The 19,212-nt window shown below is 37.2% G+C and overlaps 1 long non-coding RNA gene across 1 annotated transcript; it reads right to left on the bottom strand.

Annotated features, from left to right (window-relative positions):
• Positions 1-1,233: 1,233 nt before the first annotated feature.
• On the bottom strand, positions 1,234-1,700 carry LOC140013998 (uncharacterized). Its single transcript, XR_011820847.1, has 2 exons — positions 1,638-1,700; positions 1,234-1,530 (listed from the first exon to the last, which is right to left on the bottom strand). It is a non-coding gene; the product is annotated as an uncharacterized lncRNA (long non-coding RNA).
• Positions 1,701-19,212: the final 17,512 nt, after the last annotated feature.

Raw genomic sequence — 19,212 nt, 5'->3', positions numbered from 1 at the left:
AATAACTTTATCTCCCCCTTTTTTTATTAATTGAGAAAATAAAATAATAAGAATATAATAATAAATGGGATACCAAAAGTCGTGGATTTCACACTTTTCGTTCTACTAGGAGGCATAAACGCGCTTCGCGCGATAGAACTATAAAATGCCCTGCCCAGTTTTGAAGTAATAAAAGAATTAACAATTTATGTAAAAAAGTATATTTTTAAGTATAGGCATCCCACAAGTCTGAAATTTTGTTCATATTTCTCGGACGTTTCTCACAAAGCTTCTGGTCAACGGCAACCGCCAACTTTCATTTTTTACAAAACCATTTCTGGTGAAAAAAATGGAGCTAACGTAGTATATAATACAGGAATACTGGCTCCCAGGAAACCATTTCTTACAAATATAGTGTAGAGTTAAAAGTAAAATGATTAATCAGAGAGGTTAGCTAACAAGGTAGATGATTAATCAGAAGGCATTTGTGCGCAGTTGAAATACAACACAAATAAAATGGAATTTAAAAAGTTATCACAAAACTGCAAGAATGCAAATTTGACGATAATGTTGCAGCATCCTTATGAATAAATATTGCAAATCAGGATATTTATATGGAAAACAACCGATAACAAAGTATTATGCATCATTGGTAGCAATAATGGGGTGAAGTACTAAAAAGAAAAACCTGGAGCTGTAAGCCAAAAGAAATTAAATTCATTCAGGTGGACAACAAAATTTAAGCTATTATTGACTAATTCTCTGCTTTTGCAAAAATGTATGCTCTTTGAAGGGTTCTACAAAAATTAGTATAGTCAAGATTTCCCTCTGGAGTTAGTGCCGAGGACGAGCAACATGAGATGGTCAAAAGGAAGAACTGGCAGAGTCATTTAATGACATGAAGATTCTTAACCAAACAGCTTTAGTCACCTAGGCAGATGCTATTAACATTCATAGAGCCTAAACCAGGAAATATCTCTTCAATAGACACAAAATGTATACACTACTTATTCCCAAATTTTTCAAAAACTACACCATTTTTTGAAACAAATACTACTTATATACAGCATTACTGAGTTGCTGACCTCCACCATCCACCCAAAAAAAAAAAAAAGGGAACCGCATCACTTTGCCTAAAAAAAAAATGTCTCACAATATGTGCAGAAGACCATAACAAATACTAATTCACATCATTTTTCATAATCCAAATTCCATTCACATATCAAAATATTTCAGCTTTATACAAAACCAACAGACAACAAACACAAAATTTCATTCACATATCAAAATGTTCACAGCTCATTCCCCTGCAGTTCAGGAGAACACACGTCCAGTATGGAAGAATAATTACCCCAAGAAAAGGAAAACTAAAACGGAAAATATAGACCTAAGATCAACTCCATAATTTAGTTATTAGCTTCTGGGCTAAGTTTATTGGGTCGAGCTCCTCTTCAACATTCTCCTGTTGAAGCTCGTGTATGACGGCAAGGAAGAGAAACCAGAGCCTCACCTGCTTTCATCTATTCAATTGGTCAAAGGAACCGATTCAGCCTGAAACACATAACAATTCAAAGGACAAAATAAGAGCCAAAGATAAGCATAAAACAACGCTGGAAAGTGTGTAATTTGTTGAATAGTAAAGGCGCAAGTGAACTCACCAACTTTCTGTAGTTGAGAAAATAAAACATTTCAAGGTAGCGCTGCATTTTAAGGCGATCAAGCTTGGAGATGGAGAATGAAAAGCTTCAGAATGTGGGTTAAAAAAAAAAGCTTAATTGAACTAATAATATTAATATTTTCGCAGCTTAAAAGTCAAATGAATGAGTAGGCTGCTGCTTACTTCTCTTGCATACGTTTTAGGCATCCTGATGAGATGGTTTCCCAATAGGAAGCATCTTCTTTACACCTCTCAATGTAGAAACGACCTGAAAATGCAGAAACGACAATTTACTGGTAGAAATGCTCATGAGTTTCGGCGTTCCTTTCTTAGGTTCATTTGACAACAGTTATTTTCTGATCAATCAAGACTGACTCATAAGGATGATGAACAATCAATTAAAACAAAGAGATTAAAGTGAAGGAAACTTCACCTTCAAGGGAGCCGATAGAGAAGAGGGAGATGACATGGCGGCCGAGGAGGAAAAAAACCGATGAAGAAAAGGAAAAAAGGGAAAAACAAAAAAAAACAAAAAACAAAAAAAGAGAATCCAGTCACATTCAGATGAACTTGAAACGCCTGATCAATAAATGTCTGATAGGTCAAAGAAAGAAGCTAGGTATCAAATAACTTCATTTTACTGGGAATGCATATCCAGTCACCTTAACCTTAGATAGATATAACAAGTCTTTATCAGCAAACAGGAGAGCAACAGCGAAGAGGAAATGAGAAGAAACATCGTCTTGGTAAACATCGATCGCTTGATTTCTTTTATCAGTTTCTTGCATTATTTCTGTCTCATCTTATTTCTAGCCAAAATCTTTCTTTAGGAAAATTAGATTATGGGCTAATTCCACACCTCTATGATTTAACTCTTTTTAAGACACACCCCTTGTGATTAAAAAATATTCACTAACATCCATTGTGCTTTTAATTTAAGTGAAAAACTTACAGAAATAGACACTACTAGTGAAAATTTAACTTTACACAATCCAATAGTGAAAATTTAACTTAAGAAATAGACTCTACTTTGAATTGTGGGTTGTTGGCAGGGAGTTTCGTCCCTTTATAAGGGGAAACTCTGCCGAAATTTTTATATAAAAAAAAGATTTGCTTTAAAAAAAAAAGAGAGAATTGTAAGTGACAAGATAATATTGTATTCACTCTATTTTTTTTTTTAAATGCAATCCAATAGTGTAACTGATTACTTGTTTCTAGTGATAATAAACTAAAATAATGTTTTCTTTCGAAAATACCCTCAGATGAACACTTGCACTTTATAATAAAAATATATCAACCATTTTTTATTGTATAGAAGATTTTTTTTTTAAGGAAATACTCTAGTATTTTATTAATTTTAAGAAAATTTTGACAGAGGTTCCCCTTATAAATAGACGAATCTCCCTGCCAACAAATCCAAATTGAAGAAAAATATCACAAGGAACATAGCAAGCCAAACTAGAAAACACAAATAGTAGCATAAGCTACTCTTTTAGTCTATGCAAACTTGGAACACCCATCTGATCAAGAGCGAAGTCGCCCCTCACCAAGCGAGGCAAATCACGCAATGAGCCATACATTAGGTTCTTCTCAGAGTCTGCTCCGATGTTTGCAAGGCGGTTAGCCGGTTTATTTGCTTCCCGAAAGCAGTGTGATACCTCTCTAACAAAGGTTTTAACTTTTAACAGGTCCTGTAAATCCCCTTGCAACCGCCACAGACACCGAGTCTTCCCTTGAATGATCTGAACCAGAACCAAAGAGTCGGATTCTAAATGTAAATCAGAATACCCCTAATCAATAGCCAACCTAATACCAAAAATCAATGCCTTCAATTCAACCTGCAGACTCGTCATCTCCCCGAAGAAGCACAAGTACCCCAAGATAAACCTTCCTTCCGAGCATCGAAGCACCCCCCCACCTCCACTCACCCCCGAGTTTCCTCAAGAGTAGCCATCGGAGTTCATTTTGACGACATTGTGAGCTGGGCAGCTCCACCGAACTACCAAGGTCCTAGAAATCCTATGCAGGGCAGCCACCATACCATATAAACCCGGCCAATCCTGAGTATAGATATTCAGACTTTTAAATTTAAGGAGGAAAATATCCCTGAGATCCTCAAAAATTGGCGCACACACATGAGCCACAGGCTGCAGATGACCATGAAAGACAAACGAATTCCGCATCTTCTACAAATTCCAAGAGATCAAAGATGGTAATAAACGGAAAATGTATTGGAGGTACAGGTTCCGAGTGGGCTTCAACCACCAGCTAGCCAACTTGTGACGTACCGTAAAGGACTCCTGAAACCCTCCAATCACCCCTTCGAAATAACCCCAAATCCTCTTTGGTGCCTCACTAGTACAGAAAATATGATCAGAAGACTCTAGACATGGATGTAGACAACAACCACAATGAGAGGGGCCAATTATACCAAGTTTATGCAACCTGTCCATCACAGGCAAACGGGACCCTATCAATCTCAACATGAAAAAAGAAATTTTTATTGGCAAGCCTTGAATCCAGAGCCGTGAGTAAAGCCAAGAGCTATTTCCATCCTCTCGAGCGATTCGGTAGGCAGATGCTAATGAGAAGGCACCGGAGGTACTAGGAGCCCAAACCATGGTATCCGCATGTTCTAAAGATGGTGGCACAACTTCTCAAATCCTCCCCAGCCATCCGTTAGGCGCTACCATGCTTAAACGTTGTACATTCCAACAACCCTGTTCAACAAAATCAGAAACCGCACATTCCTGAAAAGTATCCACATAATGACATAATGGGCCTGACCCCAACCAATTATCATGCCAGAAACTCACACTATCGTTAGCCAAAACCCAAAGGATGTGTTGCTCCGCTACCCCCTGAATAGCCACCATTCTCTTCCAAGTCCAAGAGTCCCCTGGAGACGTATCAGCAAAACAAGGATGAAGGTTAGGGCAATATTTACAGTGCATGAATTCAGCCCACAATGATTGCCGCAGCCGGAAATGCCACCACAATCTCATGGAAAAGGCGTCAAACACGTGCTTCAGGGATCTCAAACCAGCACCTCCCCTGTCATACGAGTTGCACAACTGGTCCCATTTAATCCAATGTAAGCGTGGCCCAATGTCTGAGGAGCTCCATAAAAAACCAGCAAAAATGCGCTCCATCCCGCTAAGCATCAACTTAGGAGGGGTTGAAGTAGCGAATGTGTGAAGCGGCATAGAGGACAGCACACTTTTGATTAGAGCTAGTTTACCACCATGCGATAGTAGCCTTCCTTTCCAAGACAACACCTTACTCGTGATTGAGTCACAAAGCCCTGCAAAGTAACATCTCTTCCTCCGTCCTACATATAGAGGACAACCCAGATATATGACCGGAAACTCCTTTGACTGAAAACCAGTCATCTCCGTGATAGACCGTTTCCTGCTTCCAGGAAACTTGGCATGAGCCAAAACACCACTCTTTTGCTGATTCACTTGTTGTTCTGACACTGAAGCATAAGCGTCCAGCGCTTTCATCACTAACTGCACAGATTGCCGCAAACCACTGGAAAAGACAATAACATCATCTGCGTAGGCTAGATGAGTAACATGCGGGCAGCCCCGCGGAACTCTAAAAGGCGTAAAACCCCGATAGATACTCAAATTGTTCAACAGACGAGAAAGAACTTCCGCACTAATCACAAAGAGCGCTAATCTAAATTGATATGATCTGGAGACTTATTTCGAATGTTTGGTTCTCAGTAATAATTAATTGTATAGAAGGTTCAAATACCCTAAAAGTGATGATTTGAAACGTTTTAAAGATTGCAAATGTTAATTTTGGAGGTATTTGTAGAGGAAAAATATTATTGAGTCTTCACGTCATTAGAATCAAGTAACTAATTGCACTATTGAAATGCTTAAAGTGAAATCTCCGCTAGTGAAGTCTGCTTCCATGTTTTCCTACTTAAATTCAAAGCACATAGGGTACAAGTGGACTTTTTTGAACCATAAGGGGTGTATCTTAAAATATGATAAACTACATGGGAAATATGAGGAATTTGCCCCTAAATTATTATCCAGATTATGATACTTTCAGCTTTCAATAGCCCATTACGACCATACATGTTTTCACTTTATTGGAGTTCTTGGAAATTTCTAAATGCATGTAGCCTTCATCACATGTGTCGAAAAGGAAAATTTGCACGTAGTTTTTCTCCTGACCTGAAATTTAGAAATGTTACGCACGGAATTATTTTTCCTGATCAGCGCATTGATCTACCAATGAGGATTTTTTAGGTCTCCAAGAGTTTTAGATTCTCAATTGCCTTGGGGTTGGTATCTAGTTATGGTACATCTACATCTTTACAAATGTTGATAATCAATTTTGGAATGCCATTCAATTCAAGACCAAATATAGGTGTGATGGGGCGTAGTGTGGTGCGCAGTAACCAGGATGTCTGTTGCCTACCTTGCTTATTTTCCTTAAGGGATAATTTCAGAGGCTTCTAATAATTTCACTTAGCATTCTTAAAATTTTAAAAGTAATTTCTATGACAAAAGATGTTAGTTTTATTCCTATTCATAAGAGTTTATCATTCAAAGTAGATTGTTACGGGCCGTATTTCTTGTAATCACAGCATTGAATGACAGAGCCAACATTTGTATTTGTGTGTATAAATGTGGATTGAAACTAAGATATCAACATTTGTGTGAATTTTGAATGACTGATGAAATTAAGGTTTTTGTTTGTTTGTCACAATCTTGGTTCAATGACGTTGGAAAACCAATGTACGTGTCGAATAAATATAATAGGAAATCGTGAGTTATACGAATAGATGGAGTACATGAAAAGGAGAATGGTTTGTAGGGTGCATTTGTAAGTTTAATTCTCTTGAGCCTTATACATACATACATACATACATATATAAGTAAAAAGGGATTTTATTTAATAGAACATGAATGTACATAAGTGCAAAGGAATCTGCTCCACAAAAGTACGGCTACAACCAATTAAGCTATATAATAGTACTGCTCAATGAACTAAACTCCGATTATGCGGTCAACATCTAAGGAAAATCTCTTAGGAAAAATCCCAACTAAGGTAAAATAACCATTTGTCCCTTGTACTCGATACATTCTTCCATTCTACCACATAGCTGTGAATCTCCTTTAGCACTCTGCATACAATAGATTCTTCCATTCTACCACATAGCTGTGAATCTCCTTTAGCACTCTGCATACAATAGATTCAGCATCAGAGGCTTTATATTGGAACACCCTATAATTTCTCTCATTCCATATATAATATACAGCTGCTCGTAGTGCCAACTTCTTTACTGTGTTTATAAAGCATTCTTTCTTCCAATGACAACTGAGCCATTCAACTTCAGTATTCCATTCATAAGTCCCTCGATATTGCAAGCAACATTGATGTATTCTTGACCAAATATATGCTGTATACTTACATTGAAAAAATAGATGATTACAAGATTCATTTCCAGTATAGTATAATACACATTTCATTTCAGTCATAATGCCCCACTTAACCAACCTATCCTTTGTCCTTAATCTGTTCTCACACAACAACCATAAGATAAATGAATGTTTTGGGATATATTTTTTGAACCATACAAGATGATGCTAATAGACCTCAGCAGCGAAATGATTCAACACTTCATTTGCATATCTGATAGAGAACAAACCTAATTTACTGGGCAGCCATTTCACCATATCTGACATTCCCTCACTTAATGACTATCTAGAAGGAAGAAATTGTGCAAATTCATCTATTTCATCCGTTCTCCTCCTACCAGCGGGGATCTTTCACTCTCCATTTTCAATGATAAAAGAAACCTTAGCCTGCAGCGTACTTCCAAACTATCGCACCATATTGGGCCCATAAGCTGTCAACAATGGCCCTCTATGGCGCCAATTATCATACCAGAAATAAATATTTTCTACACTTTTGATCACTGAGACAATAAAAGGCTGTGTAATAGGTCTGATCCAAATAAGTTTATGCCAAATCCAAGAACACGATTGAGGCAATGAAATAGACTAGAAACACTTATTTTTGAATTTCACAGTGTGAACCCAAGCAATCTGAAGAGAATCCTTTTTAAGTGCTATGTGCCAAATATGCTTAAACAATAAAGCCTTATTCCAATTAGTCAAATTGGTTAATCCTAGCCCCTCCTTTTTTGATAGGTTTGCTCATTTTCTTCCAGCATACTTTGATCTCATTCTTGATAGAATCTACTCCTTTCCATAAGAATGCAGTAAGCATAGCTTCAATCCTCTTAATGACAGCTTTTTTATTTTTATTTTTTAAATTATTTATTTTATAAAAATTTTGGCAGAGTTTCCCCTAATAAATGGACGAAACTCCCTGCTAACAAGCCCAAATACAAGAGAAAAATCACAAGACAAATGTTTATAACAATGTAATGCTACTAAGTTTGGAAAAATCGATCGATTAATTACGAAGTCACCCAATCAGATAGCTCCTTCCCCCAAGTGAATGAATTGAACCACAAATCATTTTTGCCAGCGCATTAGTTCCTCAATTTGCTTCAGTCATACAAACCTCCTACGCAAATTTGGGTAACCCAAGCGTTCCAAGTTAATCTCCCCACGGACAACGGCCGGCAATTCACCTTGGCAATCAAAAATGCTATCATGCCCTGCATATGCCCCCCAATTGGCTAAATAATCTGCAGGTTTGTTCGCTTCTCTATAACAGTGAGTAATCTCCTGAAAAAGCTGCTAATATCGTAGTAAATCATCAACCTCTCGTTGTAGCCTCCACGGACTACGTTGTCGCCCCTGCATAATTCTCACCAAGGTGAGCGAATCAGTCTCGACCTGCAGCCTCTGCAAACACCGAGTAGTACATAATCGTACTCCAAATAGCATGGTCTTAAGTTCCGCATGTAAACTCGTCAAGGAACCAAAGAAACATGAGTAACCCAGGACGACCTTCCCTTCGCAGTCACGAACCACCCCCCACCCCCGCTTGTTCCCGGGTTTCCCCTAGCACAACCATTTGAATTCAACTTAAAACCTACCACCGGGGCCATCCAGCTCACCGGAAGAATTGAAACCCTATGTCTTCGCCCAGACACAGCAGAATGAAAAGTATCCCAAGAGGCGAAGGACCATGGAATTCCCGGGAAATGGCAATGAAATAATACCTGTAACTGTTGACTTATCTGGTCCACCACCTCCATGCACCCCATAATTTTTCCGTCAAAAACTGCCCTATTTCTCGCTTTCCATAACTCCCAACAGACCAGCATCGGTAAAAGCCGATAAACGAACTTAATATACGTAATTTTCCCCTGTTTCAACCACCACCTGATCACCATATGTCTGAATGAAGACACCATGGGCTCCCCCGAGCTACACTGGAATGTAGTCCAAACTGCATGGGCTAGTTCCCCGGTACAAAAGACGTGATTAACCTCCTCCTCTTCTGGCTCAATGCAACAATGACACTTCAAAGGGCCCTGTATCCCAACGCGTCGAAGGAGCCCCATCAGAGGAATATGGAGCCGCAATAGTCTTATCATGAAGAAGGATATCTTGATTGGGCAACCTTCAAGCCAAACTTGCGAGAACACCACGAGCAATAATCATCCTGCGCTACAAGTGAATAAGCCGAGGATACAGAAAAAGCGCCATCAGATGATAAGGCCCACACCCTCCTATCGGAGCTTTGAGGGGAGGGGGGAGGAACCTTCGCCACACGCTCAATCAACCCCAGTCCTAGAACTGCTTGAGAGACAAAATCCGACACCTTGTGTTCATGAAACTCCTCCACCTCCTGACATAAGGCACCTGAACCCAACCAATTGTCATGCCAGAAGTCCATTGAACCCTCCCCTAAAATCCAGCCAATGTGGTCCTCCGCTAAGCGTTGGATGGAACACAACCTCCTCCAGGTGTGAGACTGTGCCGCACCCTCTTCTGCCGGACAAGGATGGACCCCTTTGCAGTATTTGGCATGTTGAAATTCCGCCCATAAAGACTTCTTCTGCCGAAAGTTCCACCAGAGCTTGATAGAGAAGGCATCAAACACCTTTGCTATGCTGCGAACTCCAATTCCTCCCGCCGTTTGTGGCCTACACATGTCCCCCAACTTATCCAATGGTACCTAGGGCCATCCCCATGAGAATTCCACAAGAAATCAGCCATCACCTTTTCCAGTGACGCGAAAATTCCCTTTGGAGGGGACACCGCTGCTAACAACTGGATTGGCATTGACGACAAGATGCTCTTCAACAATACCACTTTGCCCCCAGTAGAAAGCATCGTATGCTTCCAGGACAATATACAAGAGGTAAGTGCATTGCAGATATCTCCAAAATAACACATCCTTCGCCTCCCGATGTATAAGGGACAACCAAGATATTTGATCGGGAAGTGCTTATATGAGAAACCTGTTATCAACCTAACCAGGGCTCGGCGCCGTGGTGGCATCGAGGGGTGCCCTACGAAACAGCTTTTTTTACAATTAACCCGCTGGCCTGAAATTGAACAATATCCATCCCACCACTTTCTTGACCAACTGTATAGAAGCCTTCATGCCACTCGTAAAGATGACCACATCATCAGCGAAGGCCAAATGAGTGACCATAGGACATCCACTTGGAATTCTAAATGGCTTATATTTCCTATGCTCCGCCAGAGCATTCAGAGACCGAGAAAGGACCTCCGCTCCAATAATGAACAAAACTGGAGAGAGTGGATCACCTTACCTTAGTCCTCGTGTGGACTTAAAGAAACCGTGTGGCAAACCATTCACAATCACAGAAAACCAGACATTCGAGATTAGACGCCATATCATATCAATCCACACCTCGCTAATATGCTACTCCAATAGAGCTAAACACTAAGCAATACTGACTTCACCAATAGCAACTGACCAACTTAAGTCAATAGTTTATTGCTCCACCTTCTATTTTCCTCTTTATCTTCTCCATGATAGGAGTGCAATCCTTGAAGGATAGTTTGGTACTTATATTTTTATTTGGCTTGTACAAACTGAATAGTCTGTATAGTGTAATAGTGTTAAGTCATAAATGTGGTATCGAGAAAATGGATTCAAGTGCCGTTTCTTTTGTGTAGAAATAGCCGCTTAGAAGTCTTCAAATTTTACCGAAAAGCGACCCTGTTATTTAACTTACAACATGCTTATAATTTAAAGTTAGGGTAAATTCCACTTTACCCCCCTGTGGTTTAGCGTTTTTTCACATAACCCCCCTATGGTTTCAAAAGCTATACATAACCCCCTCATGGTTTGGATTAAAGTGTCAAAGTAACAGAAATAGTCACTCGTAACGGAACTTCTAAAAATGTCGAAATTACCCTTATAAATACATGACACATTAACCCCCTATGATTTTTATATTTTACTATATAACCCCCTTATGGTTTAATACTTTACCATATAACCCCCTTATGCTTTTCAAAATATACACATAACCCCCCTTGGTTAATACATAAATTTCAACCTTACATAAGGGTATTTTTGACATTTTAGGTGACGCCGTTACGAGTGACCATTTCCGTTATTTTGACACTTTAATCCAAATCATGAGGGGGTTATGTATAGCTTTTGAAACCACAGGGGGGTTATGTGAAAAAATGCTAAACCACAGGGGGGTAAAATGGAGTTTGCCCTTAAAGTTATGACTTATTAAACTGAAAGCCCATAATGTATTAGCGGAGCTGCTGAATACAGTTGGAGAATCTTCACGGTAGTTATAACTTATTGTGTTTTCTGGAATTAGAGGTTCTAAGTTCTAGTTTACCTGCCATTTCCCTACTTCTTAAATCCTATCCTTTCCATACTAAATTTTCTTTTTAAAAAAATAAGCTTATTGACTAGTAGTTGGTTATTGTGTTTAGTCACTAACGCCATGGATAGCGAATGGGTATGTCTCATTTGAAGAGACATGGTTATGTCTCTAAATAAAACCAACTATATTAGTTGTCAGGAATATGAAATCTGTATAATCATTTTCAGGCCAATATTTTTCTAATTTCGTCCACAAAAATAAGACAAATTTGTCAAACTCTTAAGTAGTTGGTGCATTAATTTCGTTAGTGCAAAATGCAGTCAATCACTAAGTTTTGTTGTGTACTTGAAGTTTTTTTTTAATAAAATATCTTTTTTATTTTTTATAAAAATTTTGGTAGAGTTTCCCCTTATAAATGGACGAAACTCCCTACCAACAAACTCAAATTCAAGAAAAATATCTACATGGCAGTTATTTAATACAAATTTTGAGCGAAGCTAAAGCATTTCTCTACGAAAATTAGGGAAATATTTCATCCACATCCTGTAGTAGCTGCAGTATGCCTAATTTTCCTAATCGAAGACATTCCTATTCTATCCAGTCGGATTTCCCCACGAGCCAGCCTGGGAAACATATTAAAGCAGTCATAGACCTTGATATGTTGCTCATGGTGAATTATGCCCACATTAGATAGTGCATCAGCAGTTTTGTTTGCCTCCCTGTAGCAATGTGAGAAACAAGCAGGATCGTCAACTAAATTGCAAATTTGCCGGACCTCTTTTCGGATATGCCACGAACACTGAAAGCGCCGCTGAAAAATCCCAACTAAGACCAATAAATCCGATTGCACACATAGGTTACCAAAACCCCTTTGTTGTGTACTATAAGTTGTTTTGCGACTCTTTTACACACCAAAGTAGTAGGGGTAAATTAAAGTTTAGGGAAATTGGAATTGTAACGCGCCTTGGTGCAATCTTCCAGTCCATTTGGACGATTGCTGGCTGGAGTTGTCGATCAAGATAGCTTCAAACCCTCTAGTAGGGCAAGCGCCCCACCCTCCATGTTAAGCCATCAATAAAATTGCCTAAATATCGCGACTAATGCTTCCCCCGCCAGAGAACCCCGGGTTACCTAAAGAAAATAATCCACGTTAAGTTTATAGCGAGAGGCCTGGAAACATTGCTATGAAATTGGAACTGGTATCCGGACTTCCATTTGAATGAAAATAATCCCTTTGATGTTATTCCATGTATGCAACCTTTATGCCTGAAACTTTGGTTCATAAAGACGGATTCCTCGCTCGTCAAATCGTCCAACATATGAGGCACGGTAAAATCCATAACAGTTCCTTTACCTGAAGTAAGAAACTTATTTTGCGAGGTATATCAAATGAGGTTCGATTTTGGAGAAAAATATAGATATGATCATTAGGCAACCAACATACGGACGTAAATAGTATAACACTACTAACTTTAGTCATGCATCATGAAATCGAACTACATAATTGAAAATAAAAGTACACAACTTTTATCTTTATAAAGTGATTATGTAGTTTTACTTATCTATTTGTTAAACCATTTATACAAATTTATGAAAATCTATGCACAAAAACATTTTGTAGATGGCAGTATGCACTATTTAGCATGTACAACTAATGGAAACGTTAAAGCTGCAACATGCTTTGAGTATCTGTACTCTTAACCACCATTATAAATCATGCAATTCCCTTTTTACTTCATATTGCTATTGTAACCTTGCCAATATTCCTATGAAACCTTTGGGAGGAGGGGGGATTGGATTTGTAAGACAAAATGAAAGGAATTGCAACAAAAGAAAAACACTTTTATCTTGATTTTTGTGCAACAGTAACTGAGACTTCTTATAGTTCCAACAAACTCTACATAAGCTTCAAACAGATGGTAGTTGTTGCACAGTACTGAAACAATTTTATGTATTTGTCCTTAGTTTCTTTTTGGATATTATCTGCGAAGGCCATCCTAATTCATCTAAAGCATTAGCTGGAAACTAGACATGTTATATAATACCAGCATGAAGCTAACAATGAGCATAGGCTATAAGTAATTTGAACAAGTAATTTACAGGGCATTTGCTAATTGAAATTCCATATTCTTTTCTTTATGTAGCTTGCTTCATGCAACTCATCTCTACCATGAAAGAAGGCATAGACCTACATAAGTAAACTCAAAGAAACTGTAAGAAAACAAATAAGCAACTAGCTTGAATAACTACTTTTCGCAATCCTAATGCTCGCTCAAGCTCACAAGCTAGGAAGAAATTTGAAGACAACAACAAAAATCTGGAATCGTATTCATTACGTATCAAATGGACTCAGGAGTTCCCCCAAACACTTCAGTAGGCAAAGTTCTTTGGCCCTAATTGAGTTAAAGAAAGAAACATGTCCCCCCCCCCCCCAGTGAAGTGTTCTGAGGGAACTCTAGAGGACATCTGATGGTATGTTAATTCATCCTATGCTTTTGATCAGCTTCGATGCTGCTATTTATAGAGCTTCTTTCTTGATGATTTGTATAAGTGATCAGTGCATTGATAGCATTTTATTTTTTCCCAAATGCTTTTCGTTCAATAAGCTAAGTAAGCCCTCATCTTGTACCTGAATGAACCTAGTCGTGATATGGGGCCAAACGAAAAGAATGCTAAACAGTAGGACTTGAGTGGTCACCTTTCTTCAATCTTTTCTGTCGTCTTCAATCCTTCCTATTGATTCCCTTTGATCAGTTGTTTTCAACTTGAAGTTGCCAATACAACCTTATTTGTACTTTTGGGCATATTTTAAAAAATCTGACATTCTTCCCGTACATATGTGTGAATATAGCCTAGCCATTATCCCAAAAAATAAACTAATCTAATTAATTACTATAACGCTAAATCTAGTTTTGAATGCTTCTGAGCTTTTAACTACAATATTGCTTTAATCTTAGTGGTTTGATTTTGCAATTCGAAGATAGAAAGGGATACGAGTGGTGGGAGAGTAGATTATACTGGATCGGTATCTTCTGCTTTAGACATCTGTGGTAGATAATATTCTCATTTTTTCATCTGCTATATAATTCTGTCTAGGTTCAAGATTCTTCAGAATCTGGAAATTGGGTTAGAAAAACATTCTCTATGTGATGCTGTCTTGATCACAAAGGCCACCAGTGGCGGAGCCAGAAAAAATTTTCAGTGGGGGCAAAAGTAACTCTAAAATTTTTTACCTACTTTATTTTAATTTTTTAAGGAAAAAAATATTCACCAACAAGTACAAATGATGCATATATTTCATAAAAAACATCAAAAGACAAACTCAAAATTATTAATTTAATAATAATTTTATTTCAAAAGCAAACTAAACCATTTATAATTGCTCATGACGAGAACGGTTTACAACTTTTTCATTTTGAACTTCACGAAGTATATTTTTCTCAATATAAATAATTAAACAATTATTCATCTAAGTGTCTTCCATTATATTTTGTAACCAATTCTTCACTATATTCATCATTGAAAAAACCCTTTCTATAGTAGCTATAACAACAAGTAAAATCAAAGACAACTTTAAAAGTAAATAACCAATAGATACATAAAACTCCAGGGGGCATACTTGAAATTACATCAAATTTTTATACGTATTATGGAAATTTAAGGGGGACAGTGGGGGCCTATAAATCAATAGATACACAAAACTCTAGGGGGCACAGTTGAAATTACATCAAATTTTTATAGGTATCATAGAAATTTAAGAGGGCAATGGGGCCCGTGCCCCCAGTGCTCCCAGTGTAAATCCGCCATTGAAGGCCACCATTCTCCTTAGCAGATTCCACATGTATAGACTAGATGATCTTCTCTGCAAACAACTGGAAAAGCACCAAAATAAAAGTTCGAAGAGTGTTAAAAAAGAAAATTGGAAAAATTCCAAATTCTAAACTCTTCGCATTATGGCATTCTCCGCAAGTGGCAGAAGGACCAAGGAACTGTTGTCAACCCTCACCAAATGCCAAAACAACTATCCAAGAAGTACACCCAAAATGTGCAACAAAAACAATGATACATAGATAGCATTAACAATTCAGGCAACTATTATTTTTCAGTTTCATCCTAAACCACTGCCTCCGTCAAGAAGAAATTGTAGAAAATTCGTCCTCCTTTTTTTTTTTTGGGGGGGGGGGGGTTACATTTGATGCGAAAGCTAAATAGACATTCAAAATTGGATTTAGAAACTCTTCTAAATCATTGAGTTTTCTTTTGTGCACATATGGAAAGTGCTTGTAGGAAAATTTGGATTTTGGGTATACCCTCTAAATCACTTCCACCGCTTTACCTTCTCCATGGATTCCCCAAGAGTTTGAGATCTTTACGAATGTTGATAATCAATTTTGGAGTGACCTTTCATTCAAGGGGTAAGTAGGTTTGATGGGGCGTGGAGTGGCGTGTATTGATCAGGAAGTCTGTAGGCTAACTCAGGTTCTTTGGTCTTTGTTTGACCTGTTTTTTCTACACAAATGGTTTAGAATAATATTGGTGCTATATATTTCTTATTAAGTGCGTGACAAGGAGGTGACCCATGAAATTTCTCACAAAAAATTCTAAAAACAGCCATTGATATTACATTCGATCACATTAACAAGCAAAAACCATACATCTTGTTCTTTATTAATGTTTTTTTTAAAAAAAAATCACAAAAGTTGATGTCTGACCACAATTAGCATGTAAGAAAATTTGTCGGGGGTGATTTGCATCTGTGAATACTAATCTTTGTTTCATAACCGTGAGAAGCATTAGTGTGTAAGTCAAACCTTACCCCACAATCGACTTGAACCTAAGTACAAAAGTATGGATGCATCCACCATGAATGAGGGTGATCGATTTTGAATATTTGGGCTAACAAAATTTCCATGTCTTTGTCAATGATGATTTGTCCACATTTATTTAACAGGAATGATTTCTCAACATGAAGTACAAATGATGATAAAGTAAAGAAAACAAGAAATATTTGAGAATGAAACTTTGGGGTTTGCAAAACAGGGGAAGAAACCGGTTGGAGTTGGGGATTCTCGGCAGGCCAATTTTGAAGTGAATTGAAACTTTTGTCAAAGCAAAGTTCTTGCAGGACCTGGTTTCGAGCTAAGGATTCTCAATTGAAAATGTGACGAAGAGCTACAATTGTTAAGAGTCATCAAAGTCCAATTCTCTTGTTTTCTTATCCAAAAATCTAAATTTTAGGAGTATTTTTCTGTGGCTACAATTTGAAATAGTCTTCTGACTAGTCGGGGGTGATTTGGTCGTAAGTCATTCTATAGATCTCCAATTGACTGGTTTCTTGATCCACTAGAAAGCTGACTCATTGAATATTGGGTTTTACACAAGAGCAAATCGAAATCCTTAATTGAGATATTTGAGTAACGATTAGTTTTTTAACAACTAATATTTTGACCGTTGGAGAGGCTTTTAGAGCAAAATTTCAACACCTATAAATACCTCCAAGCATGAGAAGAAGAAACACTTTTGCCTCTACAAAATATAAGCTTCCAAGTAGGAGTGTGAATCGAAATCCAAATCGGTAATTCGAAACTTTGAAATCGGAATTTTTCAAAATTTTGGTATCAGAATTTTTGACCGATTTCGATTTCGAATTCATCAATTTCGAATTCGAATTCATTCTGAATTTAATTTGGAATTCAGTAAATTCCGATTTCACCGAATTCATGAATATAAAAATTATTATTATTATATAAATATTATATTACATATATATATATAAAATATTATATATGTGTGTGTGTGTGTGTAAAAACGAAATAGAAATAGAAATAGGAATTTCGATTTCACCAAATTCATGAGTATAAAATTATTATTATAATATAAATGTTATATTATGTAAATATTATATATATATATATATATGAAAAACAGAATTGAAATCGAAATAGGAATTCCGAATTCCGATTTCGATTTTGATTTCGAATTATGAATTCGAAATCGAAATTTTCGATTTGAAAAATCTCATTACCGAATTTGACTAATTCGAAATCGGATATTCCGATTCCATTTCGAGTTACCGAATTCGAAATTCCGAATTCAATTCGAATTCGGTCGGTAAATCGGAATTTTTCGATTTTGCACACCCCTACTTCCAAGAGTGATATTTTGGTAAAAATATATTTTGATTATTGTATAGGTGTAAGGAAAATTGGGTTTGTGAGGTTTCTCAAAGAGAAGTAAAACCTTTGTGAATGTGGCCATCACTTGTAAAGTGTTTTTAATTGGTTGGATGAACTTTCAATTGTAAATACCTGAGGATTAACTAGGAGAATTGTAAAACTTCTTAGCTCAACTAAAGGCTTTTTGGTTGAGGAGGGAGTGAGCCTTCAGTTGTACAAGTTGGCAGTTTATGCAATCCTTTTATTTTATTGTTCTCTTTTTGCTATTTGTTTGTGTGGTTTAATTTACTTATATCTCTTGTTATTATGTTTGTTTGAGTGGTTGTTTACTCAAGTTATTTTGGTTGAATAATTGGATGAAAATTCACCCCCCTCTTCGGTTGCTTGGGTCTTACACTTTTCTATGCAATGCTAAAGCTTCTATTAGCTAATGTTGGAGAATCTCAAAAGGAGAAAAACCTACAAAGGTGGATGACAAGTTAAAATTTGGAAGCGAGAAGATATTTAGTAAAAAATCTAGGAGTTTCCTTAGTGGATAATGGCCAAAAATTAATTGTAAAAATGAACTAACCAACCAATGTTTGGAATCCTTAGGAAAAAAAATGAACTAGCCATCCTTGGAGTTCAAGGGGTTCAATTCTTCTTTGCTTAAGAGCATTTGTCCAATAGAGTTCTAGCCTTTTACACTAAGATAGCCATTATTTTCCTTCTATTCCAATGATATATGTGAGGGACTAGCCATTTTCATTCACTCGTGTATTGTAGATAAGATTTAGTCCCCTCTTTATTATGTCTTTGCACTTCGGAAAAAAGGGGAGTAAACCTTACCCCAGGAGACTGCATAATAAGCAACAAAGAAAATAAAAGTACTATTCTCTTACAATAAATAATCACATAACTATATATAAACCTAATACAAGGAACATGCGCCCCATCTAGCTTGATATTTGGGCCAGTAACGTGATTTTTAAGGCCTTCAAATCATACATCGGGCTGTACGTGCTTTGTTGAGCTATCCATGTTAGCAAATGCATCTACCACATACTTAAAAGAGAGGGAGGGAGGAGGGGAGGTGAGACTTGAGAAACAATGGAGGAAATTGAACCAAAACATCTAATTTCTAGAGTTTCAATTTAGACCAAGATCTCCTCAGCCATTTGCTACTACCTTGCTGCTATGTTTAAGAGAAAAAATTTCATGCGAGGCTAATTTCTTAATTTCATGAATTACACAGACGAATTTTTCATGAAATTGCTAATGTATTGCAAACTAAGCTGGTCATAATCTTCCTGTTGGGCTCTGAGTAGGGCTGCAAACGAATCGAGCGGCTCGCGAGCGGCTCGAGTCAAGCTCGAGTCGAGCTCAGAATATTAAGCTCGTTAGCTCGCGAGCCGGCTCGCGAGCTTGAGTATATATATATATTATTTTTATTTTTTTTTTATTTAATAATAAAATTACGTATATTATATATATATATTTTTTATTTTCATAGTGAAATTACGGATATATCCTTAATATTTTATTATTTATTCAGAAAAAAATATTATTTTATTTATTTTTTTTAAAAATAAAATAATTTTTTTTTTATTTTTTTCGAGCTCGAGCTCGGCTCGACTTGATTCGAG

This window comes from Coffea arabica, chromosome 9c (genome assembly GCF_036785885.1).
Source record: "Coffea arabica cultivar ET-39 chromosome 9c, Coffea Arabica ET-39 HiFi, whole genome shotgun sequence".
In the NCBI taxonomy this organism is placed as follows: domain Eukaryota; kingdom Viridiplantae; phylum Streptophyta; class Magnoliopsida; order Gentianales; family Rubiaceae; genus Coffea; species Coffea arabica.
This window is presented reverse-complemented; position numbering and strand designations above follow the sequence as displayed.